The sequence below is a fragment of the Bufo bufo genome, chromosome 3 (assembly GCF_905171765.1).
Source record: "Bufo bufo chromosome 3, aBufBuf1.1, whole genome shotgun sequence".
NCBI lineage: Eukaryota > Metazoa > Chordata > Amphibia > Anura > Bufonidae > Bufo > Bufo bufo.
In genome coordinates this window covers 189,511-208,992 of record NC_053391.1, presented here as the reverse complement: position 1 = coordinate 208,992, position 19,482 = coordinate 189,511, and the positions used below count along the sequence as shown (strand labels likewise).

Sequence of the window (19,482 nt, the reverse complement as noted above, 5' to 3'; positions counted from 1 at the left end):
TGGCTGCGGTTTTCCTCCCTGTCAGCTAGATGAGATGCGGTAACGCTATCGGAAGTTACAATACAAGCTCCCCTCCTCCTCCTCCATGCCCGATCACTACTCCCATCATCCTCCTCAGTGTGGCGCTCCCTGGAGAGAGGCTGTGCGGCCGCTCAGTGCAGGACAGGAGGACGAGGCTCCTACGGGCACATAACGGCTGCGGGGTCCAGAGCTCTGCTATTGGCTGGGAGAGCTCAGGATCTCGTCGCTCATTGGCTCATTTGAAATTTTGAATTTCCCGCCTATAGTTGAGCTGCTGATTTACTGGAGGAGCCGGTCATGTGACCTGTACCAGCGCCGCTCATTGGCGGGACGGATTAACCCCTCAGTCTCCGAGCACAGCTCGTCTCGTAGCTGCGGTGGAGAACACCCGGGGCTCGGGATTTACAGATTATTGGGGGGTTTCTGTAATGTAGACCTCCGGCTGTACTGAGCACAGGGCGCCGCTGATCTCCTGATGTGCGGGCGGTGTTAACCCCTCAGTGGAATCGTAGCTCCTCCCCGGGAAGATGTGGGCGGCTCTGAGAAGAGCCTTTGTGCTGTGAGGACGGAGGAGGAGGCGGCAGCATTAACCCCCGAAGCCGTAGAGAGTGCGGCCCTGGCGCTTGAGCGCGTAGACCACGTCCATGGCGGTGACGGTCTTCCTCTTGGCGTGCTCGGTGTAGGTGACGGCGTCCCGGATGACGTTCTCCAGGAAGACCTTCAGCACCCCGCGAGTCTCCTCATAGATGAGGCCGGAGATGCGCTTGACGCCTCCCCTGCGAGCTAGGCGGCGGATGGCAGGCTTGGTGATGCCCTGGATGTTATCACGGAGCACCTTCCTGTGCCGCTTGGCGCCGCCTTTCCCGAGCCCTTTCCCTCCTTTACCGCGACCAGACATCTTCTAGGTGTGAGGAGCAGAGAGCAGTGACTGCTCAGCCCAGAGCCCTCCTTTATATGGAGCATGGGCGGACCTGAAAGAGAACTGGGGGCGGGGCTGTTCCTGAACTCCAGGCCCCGCCCTCCACCTCTGATTGGCTGAGCTCAGAAGTGCTGGTGCTTTTCATTTTCCAGCCTCCATGTTACCAGCCTGTAAATTACATCATATCCTTCGCATTAAAGTAAAGTCTCTATATTATATTATCAACCTCCACATTATATTACAGCCTCCATACTACCAGCCTCCACATTCTATTACAGCCTCTGCATTACATTATAGCCTCCACCTTATATTACAGCCTCCATACTACCAGCCTCCACATTATATTACAGCCTCCATACTACCAGCCTCCACATTCTAGTACAGCCTCTGCATTATAGCCTCCACCTTATATTACAGCCTCCATATTACATCTATGTTTCTATTACAGCCTCCATATTACATTATCTTCCTCCACATTACATTACAGCCTCCATACTACCAGCCTCTACATTACATTACAGCCTCCACATTACATTACCAGGCTCCACATAATATCACAGCCTCCACATTACATTACAGCCTACATATAATATTACAGCTTCCACATTATATTCCAGCCTCCACATGATATTACAGCCTCCATATTACATTACAGCCTCACTATTATATTACAGCTTCCACATTATATTACAGCCTCCATATTATTTTACAGCTTCCACATTATATTCCAGCCTCCACATGATATTACAGCCTCTGCATTACATTATAGCCTCCATATTACATCTATGTTTCTATTACAGCCTCCATATTACATTATCTTCCTCCACATTATATTACAGCCTCCATATTACCAGCCTCTACATTACATTACAGCCTCCATACTACCAGCCTCTACATTACATTACAGCCTCCACATTACATTACCAGGCTCCACATAATATCACAGCCTCCACATTACATTACAGCCTACATATAATATTACAGCTTCCACATTATATTACAGCCTCCATATTATATTATCAACCTCAACATTATATTACAGCCTCCATATTTAAAGCCTCCACATTACATTATAGTCTCCACATTACATCACAGCCTCTATATTATCATCCTCAACATTATATTACAGCCTCCATAATTACAGCATCTACATTATATTACAGCCTCCATATTTATGGCCTCCACATTACATCACAGCCTCCATATTATATTATCAACCTCAACAACATATTATAGCCTCCACATTATATTACAGCCTAAAAATTACCAGCCTCCACATTACATTACAGCCTCCATGTTACATTACCGGCCTCCACATTATATTACAGCCTCCGTATTACCATCCTCTACATTACAGTCTCCATGTGACATTACCAGCCTCCACATTATATTACAGCCTCCATACTAACAGCCTCCACATTACATCACAGCCTCTACATTATATTACAGCCTTCATATTACCAGCCTCTGCATTATATTACAGCCCTCAAATTATATTACAGTCTCCATATTACCAGCCTCCATATTATATTATCAACCTCAACAACATATTACAGCCTCTACATTATTTTACAGCCTAAATATTACCAGCCTCCATGTTTTATTACAGCCTCCGTATTAACAGCCTCTACATTACAGTCTCCATGTTAAATTACCGTCCTCCACATTATATTACAGACTCCATATTACCAGCCTCTACATTACATTACAGCCTCCATACTACCAGCCTCCACATTCTATTACAGCCTCTGCATTACATTATAGCCTCCACCTTATATTACAGCCTCCATATTACATCTATGTTTCTATTACAGCCTCCATATTACATTATCTTCCTCCACATTATATTATAGCCTCCATATTACCAGCCTCTACATTACATTACAGCCTCCATACTACCAGCCTCTACATTACAGCCTCCACATTACATTACCAGGCTCCACATAATATCACAGCCTCCACATTACATTACAACCTACATATAATATTACAGCTTCCACATTATATTCCAGCCTCCACATGATATTACAGCCTCCATATTATATTACAGCTTTCACAATATAGTACAGCCTCCATATTATATTATCAACCTCAACATTATATTACAGTCTCCATATTTAAAGCCTCCACATTACATTATAGTCTCCACATTACATCACAGCCTCTATATTATCATCCTCAACATTATATTACAGTCTCCATATTTACAGCATCTACATTATATTACAGCCTCCATATTAATGGCCTCCACATTACATCACAGCCTCCATATTATATTATCAACATCAGCAACATATTACAGCCTCTACATTACATTATAGCCTCCACATTATATTACAGCCTAAAATTTATCAGCCTCCACATTACATTACAGCCTCCATGTTACATTACCAGCCTCCGTATTACATTCCTCTACATTACAGTCTCCGTGTTACATTACCAGCCTCCACATTATATTACAGACTCCATATTATATTATCAACCTCAGCAACATATTACAGCCTCTACATTACATTATAGCCTCCACATTATATTACAGCCTAAATATTACCAGCCTCCACATTACATTACAGTCTCCATGTTACATTACCGCCTCCACATTATATTACAGCCTCCATATTACCGTCCTCTACATTACATCACATCCTAAACATTACAATACAGCCCTCAAATTATATTACAGCCTCCATATTACTAGCTTCCATCTTATATTATTAACCTCAACAACATATTACAGCCTCTACATTAGATTATAGCCTCCACATTATTTTACAGCCTAAATATTACCAGCCTCCATGTTATATTACAGCCTCCGTATTAACGGCCTCTACATTACAGTCTCCATGTTAAATTACCGGCCTCCACATTATATTACAGACTCCATATTACCGGCCTCTACATTACATCACGGCCTAAACATTACATCACAGCCTCCATACTTCCAGCCTTCACATTACATCACAGCCTTAATATTACCAGCCTCTGCATTACATTACAGACTCCAAATTATATTACAGCCTCCACATTATATTGCAGACTCCATATTACCGTCCTCTACATTACATCACAGCCTAAACATTAAGTTACAGCCTCCATATATTCAGCCTCCAGATTACATCACAGCCTCCATATAACTAGCCTCTACATTACATTACAGCCTCCATACTACCAGCTTCCACATTACATTACAGCCTCTATATTTCATTACTGGCCTACACATTATATTACAGCTTTCATATTACCGGCCTCTACATTACAGTCTCCATATTATATTACATTACTGGCCTCCACATTATATTACAGCCTCTGTATTACCGGCCTCTACATCACAGCTTAAACATTATGTTACAGCCTCCATATTTTCAGCCTCCACATTACATCACAGCCTCCAAATTAATTGACAACCTCCATATTACCAGCCTGTAAATTACATTATATCCTCTGCATTATATTAACGCCTCTATATTATATTATTAACCTCAACATTATATTACAGCCTCCTTATTTACAGCCTCCACATTACATTATAGCCTCCAAATGATATTACAGACTTCATACTATATTACAGCCTCCACATAATATTACAGCGTCCATATTACCAGCCTCCACATGATATTACAGCATTCATCTTACAGACTCAACATTATATAACAGCTTCCATATTAATGGCCTCCACATTATATTACAACCTCCACATTACATTACAGCCTCCACATTATAATTACAGCCTCAATATTATATTACAGCCTTCATATTACATTACAGCCTCTATATTATATTACAGCCTCCACATAATATTACAAACTCCATATTACCAGGCCCCACAATATATTAAAGCCTTCACATTACCAGCCTCCACATTATTACAGCCTCCATATTATCAGGCTCCACATGATATTACAGCCTCCATATTACCAAGCTTCACAAGATATTACAGCCTCCCTATTACCAGGCTCCACATTACATTATAGCCTCCATATTATATTACAGCCTTCACATTACATTACAGCCTCCAAATTATATTACAGCCTCCACATTACATTATAGCCTCCATGTTATATTATAGTCTCCACATTACATTATAGCCTCCATATTATATTACAGCCTACACATTATATTACAGCCTACACATTACAGCCCCCATATTATATTACTGCTTCCACATTATATTACAGCCTCCAAATTACATTACAGCCTCCACATTACATTATAGCCTCCATATTATATTACAGCCTACACGTTATATTACGGCCTCCATATTATATTAAAGACTCCACATTACATTATAGCCTCCATATTATATTACAGCCTCCACATTACATTATAGCCTTCATATTATTTTATAGCCTCCACATTATATTACAGCCTCCATATTATATTACAGCCTCCACTTTACATTATAGCCTCCATATTATATTACAGCTTCCACATTATATTACAGCCTCCATATTACCAGGCTCCACATTATATTACAGCCTCCACATTACAGCCTCCATATTATATTAAAGCCTCCACATTACATTATAGCCTCCATGTTATATTACAGCCTCCACATTACATTATAGCCTCCATATTATATTACAGCCTCCACTTAACATTATAGCCTCCATATTATATTACAGCTTCCACATTATATTACAGCCTCCATATTACCAGGCTCCACATTATATTACAGCTTCCACATTACATTATAGCCTCCATATTATATTACAGCCTCCACATTACATTATAGCCTTCATATTATTTTATAGCCTCCACATTATATTACAGCCTCCATATTATATTACAGCTTCCACATTATGTTACAGCCTCCATATTACCAGGCTCCACATTTTATTACAGCCTCCATACTACCAGGCTCCAAATTATATTACAGCCTCCACATTAAATTACAGCCTCCATATTATATTACAGCTTCCACATTATATTACAGCCTCCATATTACCAGGCTCCACATTACATTACAGCCTCCATATTACCAGTCTCCACATGATATTACAGCCTCCATATTATATTACAGCCTTCACATTATATTACAGCCTCCACATTATATTACAGCCTCCATATTATATTATAGCCTTCACATTACATTATAGCCTCCATATTATATTACAGCCTTCACATTTCATTACAGCCTCCATATTACCAGTCTCCACATGACATTACAGCCTCCACATTATATTACAGCCTACAGATTTCAGCCTTCACACTATAGTACAGCCTCCATATTACCAGGCGGTCCTCATTAAGGTCTTACTGGGGGGGCTGTTGTGTGTGTGGGGGGATGGGGGGAGATAGAAGCATCACCAGCATCACATGCATCAACTTCCGTCTATAATGAGCAGCTTTCTTCAGCCGCCCTCTGAAGAAACCGCCCAGCTCCAGCAGCAGGACATCCAGCAGAACCTGAACCAGCAGGCGGTGACATACTTGGACTGCACCCTGTAACCCATGATCCAAGATCTCCTGGACTTCTGGGCATGCAAACTTCATGTGTGGCCCCAACTGGGCGAGTTTTCCATGGACATGCTTTCCTGCCCGGCCAGAGCGGGTGCTCGGTGCGGCGGGGGGCACAGATACCCCTGAGAGAACTCGCCTTTCCTTCCAAAATGTTTAGTGACAAATAGAGTTGAGCGGACACCTGGATGTTCGAGTTCGGCCGAACTTCACAAAAAAGTTCGAGTTCGGGACCCGAACTTGACCCCGAACCCAAACCCCATTGAAGTCAATGGGGACAATGAATGCCACCAGCAGCGCGTCTACCAGCGTGCGCTTGTACTCGCGCATCTTACGATCACGCTCCAGTGAGGGGATTAAGGACGGTACGTTGTCCGTGTAACGGGGATCCAGCAGCGTGGCCACCCAGGAATCAGCACAAGTTAGAATGTGGGCACCTCGGCGGTCGTTGCGGAGACACTGCAGCATGTAATCGCTCATGTGTGCCAGGCTGCCCAGAGACAACGACAAGCTGTCCTCTGTGGGAGGTGTATCGTCTGTGTCCTCTGTATCCCCCCAGCCACGCACCAGTGATGGCCATGAGCTGGTCTGGGTGCCACCCTGCTGTGAACATGGTTCCTTCTCCTCATCCTCCACCTCCTCATCCTCCACCTCCTCATCCTCCAGAACTGTGCCCTGGCTGGACAATTGTGTACCTTGGGTTTGTGGGTGCAGGAACCCACCCTCGGAGCCACTTGGGAATGACTGGCCGGAAACCCTATGAAATGATCCCTCTTCCTCTTCCTCCTCCTGTGCCACATCCTCTTCCATCATCGCCAGGAGTGTTTTCTCAAGGAGACATAGAAGTGGGATAGTAACGCTGAGAATGGCGTTATCGGCACTGGCCATGTTGGTGGAGTACTCGAAACAGCGCAACGAGGAACACAGGTCTCGCATGGAGGCCCAGTCATTGGTGGTGAAGTGGGTCTGATCCGCAGTGCGACTGACCCGTGCGTGCTGCAGCTGAAACTCCACTATGGCCTGCTGCTGCTCGCACAGTCTGTCCAGCATGTGCAAGGTGGAGTTCCACCTGGTGGGCACGTCGCATATGAGGCGGTGAGCGGGAAGGCCGAAGTTACGCTGCAGCGCTGACAGGCGAGCAGCAGCAGGGTGAGAACGCCGGAAGCGCGCACAGACGGCCCGCACTTTATGCAGCAGCTCTGACATGTCGGGGTAATGTTTAAGGAATCTCTGCACCACCAAATTCAGCGCATGCGCCAGGCAAGGGATGTGCGTCAAACCGGCTAGTCCCAGAGCTGCTACGAGATTTCGCCCATTATCGCACACCACCAGGCCGGGCTTGAGGCTGACTGGCACCAACCACTCATCGGTCTGTTGTTCAAGGCCCGTCCACAGCTCCTGCGCGGTGTGGGGTTTGTCCCCCAAACAGATACATTATAAAACTGCCTGCTGTCGTTTCCCCCTGGCTGTGCTGAAGTTGGTGGTGAAGGGGTTACGCTGACCGGATGAGGAGCCGGTAGAGGATGAGGAAGCGGAGTAGGAGGAGGAAGCAACAGGAGGCAAACTGAAGCGCCCTGCAATCCTCGGTGGTGGAAGGACATGCGCCAAACTGCTATCTGCCTCAGGCCCAGCCGCCACTGCATTTACCCAGTGTGCTGTTATGGAGATATAGCGGCCCTGACCGTGCTTACTGGTCCACGTATCCGTAGTCAGGTGCACCTTGCCACAGATGGCGTTGTGCAGTGCACACCTGATTTTGTCCCCCACTTGGTTGTGCAGGGAAGGGATGGCTCTCCTGGAAAAGTAGTGGCGGCTGGGCACGACGTACTGTGGGACAGTCACCGCCATAAGGCCTTTAAAACTCTCCGTCTCCACCAGACGGAATGACAGCATTTCAAAGGCCAGTAATTTAGAAATGCTGGCATTCAGGGCCAGGGATGGCGGGTGGGTAGGGGGGTACTTCCTCTTCCTCTCCAGCGTTTTGGAGAGCTGAACGCTTCCGTGGGACATTGTGGAGATGCTTGGTGACCCAGGTGGTGGTGTTGCCTGCAGATCCTCTGTTTGGAGGACGTGTAACATGGTGGAGCAGTAAGTGTGCACACATCTACATGAACTGACTGACAGGGGTCAGCCCCTGCAACTTCTTGGTCTCCAAATTGGGCACATGGCCTGAGCTTGCCCTTTACCCCTTGGAGGTGCTGGCCTGCCCTGCAGCCGGTGTATTGTCTGAACGTGTGTTTAGCACGGCTGGAGGGCGTTATCACAGGTCATATTTCCCAATGTTTTGGGGTGTACCCTAATTAAAAAAATATATAAATAAATTTAAAACTAAAAAGCAGTGTAGGCTACCTCCTCCTCCTCCACCGCCGCTTCCACCTACACCGCCACATCCACCGCCTCCTCAACCTCCTACTCCATATGGACCTCGTCCTCCTAGATCAAGATTATTAGTTTTATTTTTTACGTATTTTATGTTATTTAAAGTCATTTCCCTCTCCACATTTGTTTGCAGCGCACTTGCCATGCTCTTAACCACATTTTGATGCCATTTTCAGCCCTCTAGCCCTTTCCATAACATTTTTACAGCCATCCTGTTCCTTGTTCCTGTGGTGGTTACGGTGTCGAGCGGAGTGCTTGGAGCCCTCGGGAAGCACTAGGAGCACCCATCAACGGAGGTACCCAGTCGGGGTGCCAGGAGATCCGTTACAGTGGTGGCAGCAGTGGGATGGTGTCCTAGTGCGAGGAGGAGCAGCTCGGAGACACAGTTCGTGGAGTATATGGAGGGCAACGCTAGTATCCGTACAGCGCCCCTGGATACAGCAGGATGGAATCAGCTAGTCTTCGGACAGTGTTCCATGGCGAGGAGGCGGCCGCGGACTACAGGGATGCAGACAGAAAGGAAGTCTGGTATGATGTCCTGGAAAATGCCCAGTGGCGGCGAGGTGAGAGTCTCCCCAGTTATGAGCAGCGGCTACAGAAGCGTGTGGCGATGCGGATGGGTCTCTTGGGAGAGCAGCCCCTGAATGAGTGGGTAACAGAACTCCAGAGCCTGGTATGTAAGGAGCTTTGGCTAGAGGACGCTTACCGGGCCCTAAGGTGGCATGTCATTCAACATCCCCCCTGGACGGCCGAGCACGACTTACCTGAAGGGAAGGATTATGATGGACCTGGGTTACTATGAGAGGCCTTGGAGGAGGACATTGATCTCGCAGCATGGAGGAGTCTAGGTTTTGGGACATCTACGACTACTGGATGGGCATGCATGTTTATGCTGGCGGATGGGAGGTGAGCAAAGACATGACCCACCTGGTAACAAGGGAGTGGGAGCTGGAGCAGACCTACCAACACCTGCTCAGCTCCGTTCATCCCCAACCTACCCGACAAGCAGAGCCAGATCTGCCCCCCTACAACTGGAAAGACTTGGCGGCGATACCCCCTGCTTTCCTACCAACTCCCAAAATAGGGAACTTCATCGACTGGTTCTGGGAAGACCTCCCGACGGCAGGTAGAGATGGGACCGAAGTCTCTTCACCGGCCCTACAGGGATGCTGGGCAGCCGGCCCAGATCCCCAACTACAGCCAGCGTTACCTGGAGTCCAGACAGTCGGTCTGACTCCCCATCGGCAGCTTACTGTCACGGCGGGGAGCGGGGAAAACCCCCCCACCGTGCAATGGAAGTGGCTGGAAAGCAAGATAGCAGGGCACAAGGAGCTGGTCACCACCTAAAGTAACCCTGAGCTCTCCCTGGACTCCTAGCGCATGAGCCGCCTCAGATGGTAAGGGGGCTCATGCTCACGAACCTAGGACCCTACTATCCCTGTAATGCCCTAGGCCAAACGACAGGGCAGAGACAACCCATTCATCCTACACCACGGATGAAATGGTGTCTCCAGAGACCCAGTGGCAGACAGGAAGCAAGACCATGGGATAAACAGTACGGCAGGTAAGTTACACAGCAACATAACTATGCAATCCACACTTACCTGCCGTAGCCAAGATGGAATGAGGCTCCAGGCTGGGAAACCCACAGTCTTGTCTTCGCTTAAACCCCTCCGGGAAAGCACGCCCCTTGCGGAGCCCAGACACCACCAGAAAACCTCCATACACCAACCACACCAATACAACATACACCAGGTGGGGGAGGAAAACAGAGACACACCGGAGGGGACACACAGCCATGGCAAGGAATCAATATAATAAATAAGGGTGACTCACACAGACACAAAGACATACCGCCAGGGAGCAGAGCTCCTACTCAGGCAGACAACTAAATAAGACTGACCACAGGCTCCAACACACCATCATATAAAGAGGCCTGAGGTCACACCCACCACACCTAGCAGACACACCTAAATTAACCCCGTGACCACCAAAACGGGGAATGCACCAAATAAAGGAAAGTGTACATGCAAACAGAAAACTACACGTTGCCCCCGGCAACCAGTCTGCACGCAACAGCGTCACGGTCAACATAAATTGTCCGTGACACTTACCTTACAGGGAGAGATGACAACCGGTCTCTCTCCCCAGCGGCAGACAGGATCACAGGGAGAGGAGATTGTTACGACCAGAGGATGTGGATCCTCTGTGTCAGCTGATAGAGGACTGGGAATTAGTCCAATATTGCTGACTGCTGACTCTCAGAGACAGGACCCCGGTGTCTGCACTGGTTACCTTGAATGCAGCTACCTGCAGTAGTGTGAACAGAGTCCAACAAAGGCAGAATAAAGGAACAGATGGTCTTTACTGCAGACAGTATTCAAAAGTCACTTGACAGATACAGGCAACACAAAGTTCAGAGCAATATAGCATGCAGATATAAGCAGTCTCATAGGCAGTGCAGATATAAGCAGTCTCATAGGCAGTGCAGATATAAGCAGTCTCATAGGCAGTGCAGATATAAGCAGTCTCATAGGCAGTGCAGGATCTGGATCCAGGCAGACTTACAGGAGGAGATGGGCAGACGCGTAGTCAGGCAGTGCAGATATAAGCAGTCTCGTTGTCAGGCAGTGCAGATATAAGCAGTCTCGTTGTCAGGCAGTGCAGATATAAGCAGTCTCATAGGCAGTGCAGATATAAGCAGTCTCGTTGTCAGGCAGTGCAGATATAAGCAGTCTCATAGGCAGCGCAGGGTCTGGATCCAGGCAGACTTACAGGAGGAGATGGGCAGACGCGTAGTCAGGCAGTGCAGATATAAGCAGTCTCGTTGTCAGGCAGTGCAGATATAAGCAGTCTCGTTGTCAGGCAGTGCAGATATAAGCAGTCTCATAGGCAGTGCAGATATAAGCAGTCTCATAGGCAGCGCAGGATCTGGATCCAGGCAGACTTACAGGAGGAGATGGGCAGATGCATAGTCAGGCAGTGCAGATATAAGCAGTCTCATAGGCAGTGCAGATATAAGCAGTCTCATAGGCAGCGCAGGGTCTGGATCCAGGCAGACTTACAGGAGGAGATGGGCAGACGCGTTGTCAGGCAGTGCAGATATAAGCAGTCTCGTAGTCAGGCAGTGCAGATATAAGCAGTCTCGTTGTCAGGCAGTGCAGATATAAGCAGTCTCGTTGTCAGGCAGCGCAGATATAAGCAGTCTCATAGGCAGCGCAGGATCTGGATCCAGGCAGACTTACAGGAGGAGATGGGCAGACGCGTAGTCAGGCAGTGCAGATATAAGCAGTCTCGTTGTCAGGCAGTGCAGATATAAGCAGTCTCGTTGTCAGGCAGTGCAGATATAAGCAGTCTCATAGGCAGTGCAGGGTCTGGATCCAGGCAGACTTACAGGAGGAGATGGGCAGATGCATAGTCAGGCAGTGCAGATATAAGCAGTCTCGTTGTCAGGCAGTGCAGATATAAGCAGTCTCGTTGTCAGGCAGTGCAGATATAAGCAGTCTCATAGGCAGTGCAGGATCTGGATCCAGGCAGACTTACAGGAGGAGATGGGCAGACGCGTAGTCAGGCAGTGCAGATATAAGCAGTCTCGTTGTCAGGCAGTGCAGATATAAGCAGTCTCATAGGCAGTGCAGATATAAGCAGTCTCGTTGTCAGGCAGTGCAGATATAAGCAGTCTCATAGGCAGCGCAGGGTCTGGATCCAGGCAGACTTACAGTAGGAGATGGGCAGATGCATAGTCAGGCAGTGCAGATATAAGCAGTCTCGTTGTCAGGCAGTGCAGATATAAGCAGTCTCGTTGTCAGGCAGTGCAGATATAAGCAGTCTCATAGGCAGCGCAGGGTCTGGATCCAGGCAGACTTACAGGAGGAGATGGGCAGACGCGTAGTCAGGCAGTGCAGATATAAGCAGTCTCGTTGTCAGGCAGTGCAGATATAAGCAGTCTCGTTGTCAGGCAGTGCAGATATAAGCAGTCTCGTTGTCAGGCAGTGCAGATATAAGCAGTCTCATAGGCAGTGCAGGATCTGGATCCAGGCAGACTTACAGGAGGAGATGGGCAGACGCGTAGTCAGGCAGTGCAGATATAAGCAGTCTCGTTGTCAGGCAGTGCAGATATAAGCAGTCTCATAGGCAGTGCAGGATCTGGATCCAGGCAGACTTACAGGAGGAGATGGGCAGACGCATAGTCAGGCAGTGCAGATATAAGCAGTCTCGTTGTCAGGCAGTGCAGATATAAGCAGTCTCATAGGCAGTGCAGATATAAGCAGTCTCATAGGCAGCGCAGGATCTGGATCCAGGCAGACTTACAGGAGGAGATGGGCAGACGCATAGTCAGGCAGTGCAGATATAAGCAGTCTCATAGGCAGTGCAGATATAAGCAGTCTCGTTGTCAGGCAGTGCAGATATAAGCAGTCTCATAGGCAGTGCAGGATCTGGATCCAGGCAGACTTACAGGAGGAGATGGGCAGACGCATAGTCAGGCAGTGCAGACATAAGCAGTCTCATAGGCAGTGCAGGGTCTGGATCCAGGCAGACTTACAGGAGGAGATGGGCAGACGCGTAGTCAGGCAGTGCAGATATAAGCAGTCTCGTTGTCAGGCAGTGCAGATATAAGCAGTCTCATAGGCAGTGCAGGATCTGGATCCAGGCAGACTTACAGGAGGAGATGGGCAGACGCGTAGTCAGGCAGTGCAGATATAAGCAGTCTCGTAGTCAGGCAGTGCAGATATAAGCAGTCTCATAGGCAGCGCAGGATCTGGATCCAGGCAGACTTACAGGAGGAGATGGGCAGACGCGTAGTCAGGCAGTGCAGATATAAGCAGTCTCATAGGCAGTGCAGATATAAGCAGTCTCATAGGCAGCGCAGGGTCTGGATCCAGGCAGACTTACAGGAGGAGATGGGCAGACGCGTAGTCAGGCAGTGCAGAGGTCTATAATCCAGGGGATCCAATAAACAGACAGCAGGCAGATGCGTAGTCAAACGAAGCAGAGGTCAGAATCCAGGAAATCCAATAAACAGACACAGAGGAATGCTTCAGCGGGAGTCAAGAGGTACAACAACCACGCTTGGGCCCTTCATGATGAGTGAAGCTGCCTTAAATACAAATAGTCCCGCCTCCGGGTGGGGATGGGAATCAGGAACCAGCTGCCTACTCCTATAAGAAAGGGAGAGGTGCGCGCGCGCATGCTATAGCGCATCAGATGACACCTGGCAAAGAGGACGGATGCGGTGGTATGCTGGCGGGCACCTGCGTCTTCTACAAGGTAAGCCAGTACTGGGACCCATAGTGCTGCAATGTGTAGGCAGCGATCGGCCACCCTGCAGTGGAGATGCAGATCCCATACTGACAAGATTGTCGGTCCCCCGTCCCTGCAGAGGTCCCGAGAGTCGAGACAGTCGGTCTGACTCCCCAGTAGCAGTGGGTTGTAAAGGGAGAGGAGACAACCGGTCTCTCTCCCCAACCACAGGGGGACAGCACCCCTAACTCCGATGGTGCAGATGGGACCACGGTCTCTGCACCAGACCTACCGAGATGCTGGACGGCCGGTACAGATCCCCCACCAACCCCGCAGGAATGCCAGGAGGAGGAGGTAAGCGATTCCTCCTCTCCACAGCCGATCTGCAACAAGGTCCTGGGGGTAGGATTCCCTGACCACATCCCAGTGGAAGAGCTGGCATCTGGGCAGAGCGCAGTCTGCCTCTGCCCTCCCCTATCCTCTTGTCCAGAGCCTGACTCCCCATAGGCTACCCCAGCAGAAGAGCTGGCACCTGGGCAGAGTTCCGCTGATCCCTGCCCACAAAGCAACCTCCACTCCAAGCCAGGGAGAAACACAGAGACCGGGAGTACCAGGGGGGGGGGGGCGGAGCTGGCTGCAGAGCTGAGTGGAAGCATGGTGGAAGAGCTCTGCATGCAGTCAGATTGATAATCGATATATATCCGCAAAATTTGGACTGATTGATCTAAAACTTACGGATCTTGATTCAGGACACCGACCAGAACCCAGTGGTATAAATTTTATTGGATTTCCGGGTGGTTGGAAAGTGCGGCCTGTAGCATGGCCTGAGGCAACAGGCTTTCTTTTAACCTACTGTTCTGTCCCCACATGAAGGCGAATGAAGGTGTAACTGATAATGACTTTGTGACTGGCCTACCTTCGTATCCAAGCAGTGGAGCAGACCGGACCGGCAGATGCTCAGGTTAGATGGATCCAGACGTGGACATGAGGATGCAATCAAACGTGGGTTTATTTGATCCAGAGCAGTGACATACGGTGATACAATACAGGAATGCAGTAGATGCTGTCATGTGGATGTCTTTTCTGAGGCTACTGCTGAGGCTACTGCTGGTCAAAAACTGATGCCTTCACAAGCCAAGGTGTGTGTCTCCAGTCACAGAGGATGCAGCACTGAAAAAGGCTACAGGAAGTGACCAGGCCCAAGGCTGCTAAAACCACGCCCAGAGATAAAACTTTATAGACAACGAACGAGGCGTGCAGCATACAAATTCCGGCCAGCAGATGGCAGCAGAGAACAATAGACTTAAACAACATAGGTAAAACAAGAAATAATACAGTGCAGAAATTCAACATGAAAGGAACAGCACACTCCCCGTCTGAAATTCACTTTGGGGATTTCACTATGACGAATGTCCATAAAATATAAACAACCTGTAAAAGAAAACATGTTAGAATGCAAACATAGATAGTCCTGTTTTCCAACTTGGAATGGAGAAGATCTGCGAAGCTAGATACAGTCCTATTCACCCATCAGGGACGTTCTCGATGGGTCTCATCCAACTGGAGAAACGTTCAAAGCGCTGACAACTGAAGCTGGCATTTTGCTTTGTTCCAGTGACTAATGCACTAACTTCAGCGCGGATTTCTGGATCGTTATCCGGATCCTGGATACTGAAAACTTCCTGTACACATACGTCCGCCTCTTCAAGCAGAAACTCTGGACCTGTAAGCCAAGTAGAGTTAATAAAGGAACCTATAGACATAGGCCTAGTGGCGTGATCTGCTGGATTAAGTTCGGATGGTACATAGTGCCATTGTTCAGGTTTGGAGGACCTCCTGATTCTCTCTATGCGGTTACTAACGTACACATAAAATCGCTTGGTCCGATTGTGGATGTAACCTAAAACGACCTTACTGTCGGTGTAATACTGGACTTCAGCTATGTCGACACCCAGTTCTTTTAGTACGAAATCCGCAATCTCCACTGCCAACACAGTCCCACAAAGTTCCAGTCTGGGAATAGTATGATCGGGCTTGGGGGCTAACTTAGCCTTACCAAAGACGAATCCAACGTGGTTTTGGTTGTTGGGTTCTGTCACCTTCAGATAGGCAACCGCTGCGATGGCCTCCGTGGAGGCGTCCGAGAACACGTGGAGTTCTTTCTTTATGCTAGAGGAAAGTGAGGTTTTAATATAGCATCTCGGGATGTGGATCTCATCCAAGGCACACAAGGATCGCTTCCAGGTTTCCCATTTTTGCTCTTTCTCGGAGGGAAGTGGGGTATCCCAATCCTTGACTGTTTCAGAAAACTGTCTCAGTAGAGATTTACCTTGTATGGTGATGGGCGCTACAAATCCCAGCGGATCAAATAGGCTGTTTACCACTGATAGGACGCCTCGCTTTGTGAATGGCTTGTCTGCACAAGTTATCTGAAAACCGAAGGAGTCAGCCGAGAGATCCTATCTGAGGCCCAAGCTCCTCTGCACAGGTGGACTGTCCAGTCCCAAGTTAATGTCCTTGAATCCTGGTGCATAATCGCCTGATTCGAAGGCCCTCATAACGGTCAGGCTGTTTGAAGCAATTTTGTGTAGTCTAAGTTTAGCTTGGTACAACATACTTTGAGTCCTTTTGAGCAGATCGATAGCCGCTTCTTCAGTCGGTAGTGATTTGAGTCCATCGTCTACATAGAAGTCCTTTTCTACAAAGTCTGTGGCGTCTTTACCGTACTTGGATTCTCCCTCTAATGCAGTTCGCCGAAGGCCGTAAGTTGCCACGGCAGGTGAAGGGCTGTTTCCAAATACGTGTACCCTCATTCGATATTCTGCCACCTCTGCGTTGGTGTCGTTATTCTTGTACCACAGAAACCTGAGGAAATTCCGGTGGTCCTCTCTGACTACGAAACAGTGGAACATCTGTTCAATGTCAGCGGTGATGGCAACGAGCTCTTTTCTGAACCTCATCAGCACTCCAACTAGGTTATTCGTCAGATTAGGACCTGTGAGACGGACATCATTAAGAGATACACCTTGATGTTTGGCACTTGAGTCGAAAACAACCCTAATTTGATTAGGTTTCCGTGGGTGATACACTCCAAATGAAGGCAAGTACCAGCACTCGTCGTTCTTCCCTAAGGAAGGAGCTGGTTCTGCATGGTTGTTGCGGAATATTTTGTCGATAAAGGCAACGATGTGTTCTCTCATCTCAGGCTTACTGTTCATGGTACGCTGAAGAGAGTTAAATCTAGACAGAGCTTGTTCCCTATTGTTCGGGAGTCTCACCCTGGTAGCTCGGAAGGGTAATGGAGAAACCCAGTGATTGGTTTCGTCTTTAAGGAACTCATTGTCCATTATCTTGATAAATTCTCTGTCCTCTACTGACAAGGCTACTTTATCATCGTCCTTGCTTGTGTGAAAGACTAATCTTCCCAAGTTGTCGGCAAAGGGAGGAATGTCGTCAGGTGGTTGTATGAGGTCTGGAGGCTTCTCTTTCACCTCATAGTGATGAGGGCAAGGCTTAATGCAAGTTGTGCGTCCATCTCCACGCACGTACGTTTTAAAAAGAGCGGATTCTTGGTTGATCCAAGCATACATTTCCTATGACCACCCATCCCAAGTCCAGTCTCTGGGCGTATGGTGCATAGTCGGGACCATTACACTGTTGACGCACCTTGTGTACCCTTAGATTGTCTCTGCCAAGCAGGAGTAGAATCTCAGCGTTGTTGTCCATAGGTGGGATAACATTGGCTAGGTGCCTTAGGTGTGGATGGTGAAATGCAGCTTCCGGGGTAGGAATCTCATCCCTATGGTTGGGTATTTGATCGCATTCGATCAGCGTCGGTAGAGGTATTTCCGTATTTCCACTGACGGAACAAGCGATGAATCCTTGTGCCCTCCTGCCGCTAGTCTCTATGCTACCCGAGCAGGTGTTTAAGATGTAGGGTTCTGATGGTCCCTTTATTCCAAAGGCTTCAAAGAATTTAGGTCCTGCTAGGGAACGGTTGCTTTGGTCGTCAATGATGGCATACATTTTTACTGCCTTTTCTGGTAGCCCCTCCGGGTAGACATTGATTAGGCATATGCGGGCACAACCTTTCTCACTCTGGCCCTCCCCACATACGTCCAAGCATGAGCAGGAAACAGCAGTGGCTGTGTTAGCGTTGTTCTGGGGCTCCCCGCCATGACTTGGAGCAGGACTGGTGGTGACGGCAGCAGGTGAATCCCTTGTGAGTGTAGTTGGGTGCATAGCTGAGGCATGTCTATCACTATGACACTCCTCACACTTGATAATGGATTTACAGTCCTTAGCCATGTGCTCCAATGAAGCGCAGCACCTGAAACATACCCCAAGCTCGGTGAGGACTTTCTTGCGCTCCTGTATTGTTTTGGATCTAAATCCTCTGCATTTGTTCAGTGAGTGTGTTTTTTTATGAATGGGACATTCACGATTGAAGGCCTTGTCTCCTGATGAGGTAGTGTACTGTTTACCAGTGGGTACTGCAGATGATGGTAGGTTAGTCTTTCTAACATTCACGCTGCTCTTAAAGTCTCTGTGTTTATGTACAATACTTTCATACCTTGATGATGGTGTCACTGAGGCTGTAGTATTGAACTCCAGGAAGTCGAGGCTGGGGTCATTCCTCATCTGGGACTGTTCATCGATGAATCTACAGAAATGAATAAATGGGGGAAAAGTGACGTCATGCACTCTTTTGTACCTTGAGACTGATGCCGCCCACTTCTCTTGCAGGCTGTATGGTAACTTCACGACGATTGGGTTCACCCCATGGGCTGTATCCAGGTAGCACAGCCCGGACAGACGAGGGTCTCTTTTGGCGAGCTCCAGTTCCATGAGCAAATCACTTAAATCCTCAAGCTTATGGACATCCTTGAGACTGATCTTGGGGACGTTCTGCAGTCTCCTGAATAGTGCCCTCTCTATTGCTTCTGCACTGCCAAAGGTGCGTTCGAGTCTCTGCCAGGCTGCAGCGAGACCTGCTTCTGCTTGTCCCACACAGACAGTTCTAAGGCTCTTGATGCGATTTGTGGAGCCTGGGCCCAGCCAGTTGATCAAGAGGTCGAGCTCCTGCTCTGCGGTTAGGTTGAGGTTGGCGATGGCGGCTTTGAAGGTTGCCTTCCAGGCTCTGTAGCTCTCCGCACGGTCATCAAATTTTGAGAGACTGGTGTTAATTAGCTCTCTGCTCACCATAAACCTGGCAAACTCAGACATATCTGATTTCTCACTGCTTGTTGCCATGACAACTTGTGATGCCCCTGGGGCGTATAGGCTGCGTGGCGTGAAAGGGTGAGATGCTTCCGGGTAGAATGATGTTGCTGCAGGGTTGAGCTGTGGTCTAGCCTCTGTAGATTCTGATGACTGCTGCTTGAGCTGTGGAGGTAGGCCAGGAAACACCTGGTAGCCATCTTGCTGTAATAACTGCCCTTGAGAGGGCGCGTCTGGGCGACTGT

At 48.3% G+C, this 19,482-nt stretch overlaps 1 protein-coding gene across 3 annotated transcripts in view; it reads right to left on the bottom strand.

Annotated features, from left to right (window-relative positions):
- The window catches only part of UBASH3A (ubiquitin associated and SH3 domain containing A), a 698,439-nt gene that overhangs the window by 545,445 nt on the left and 133,512 nt on the right, over window positions 1-19,482 (bottom strand). The gene's annotated exons all lie outside the window — the stretch shown is intronic.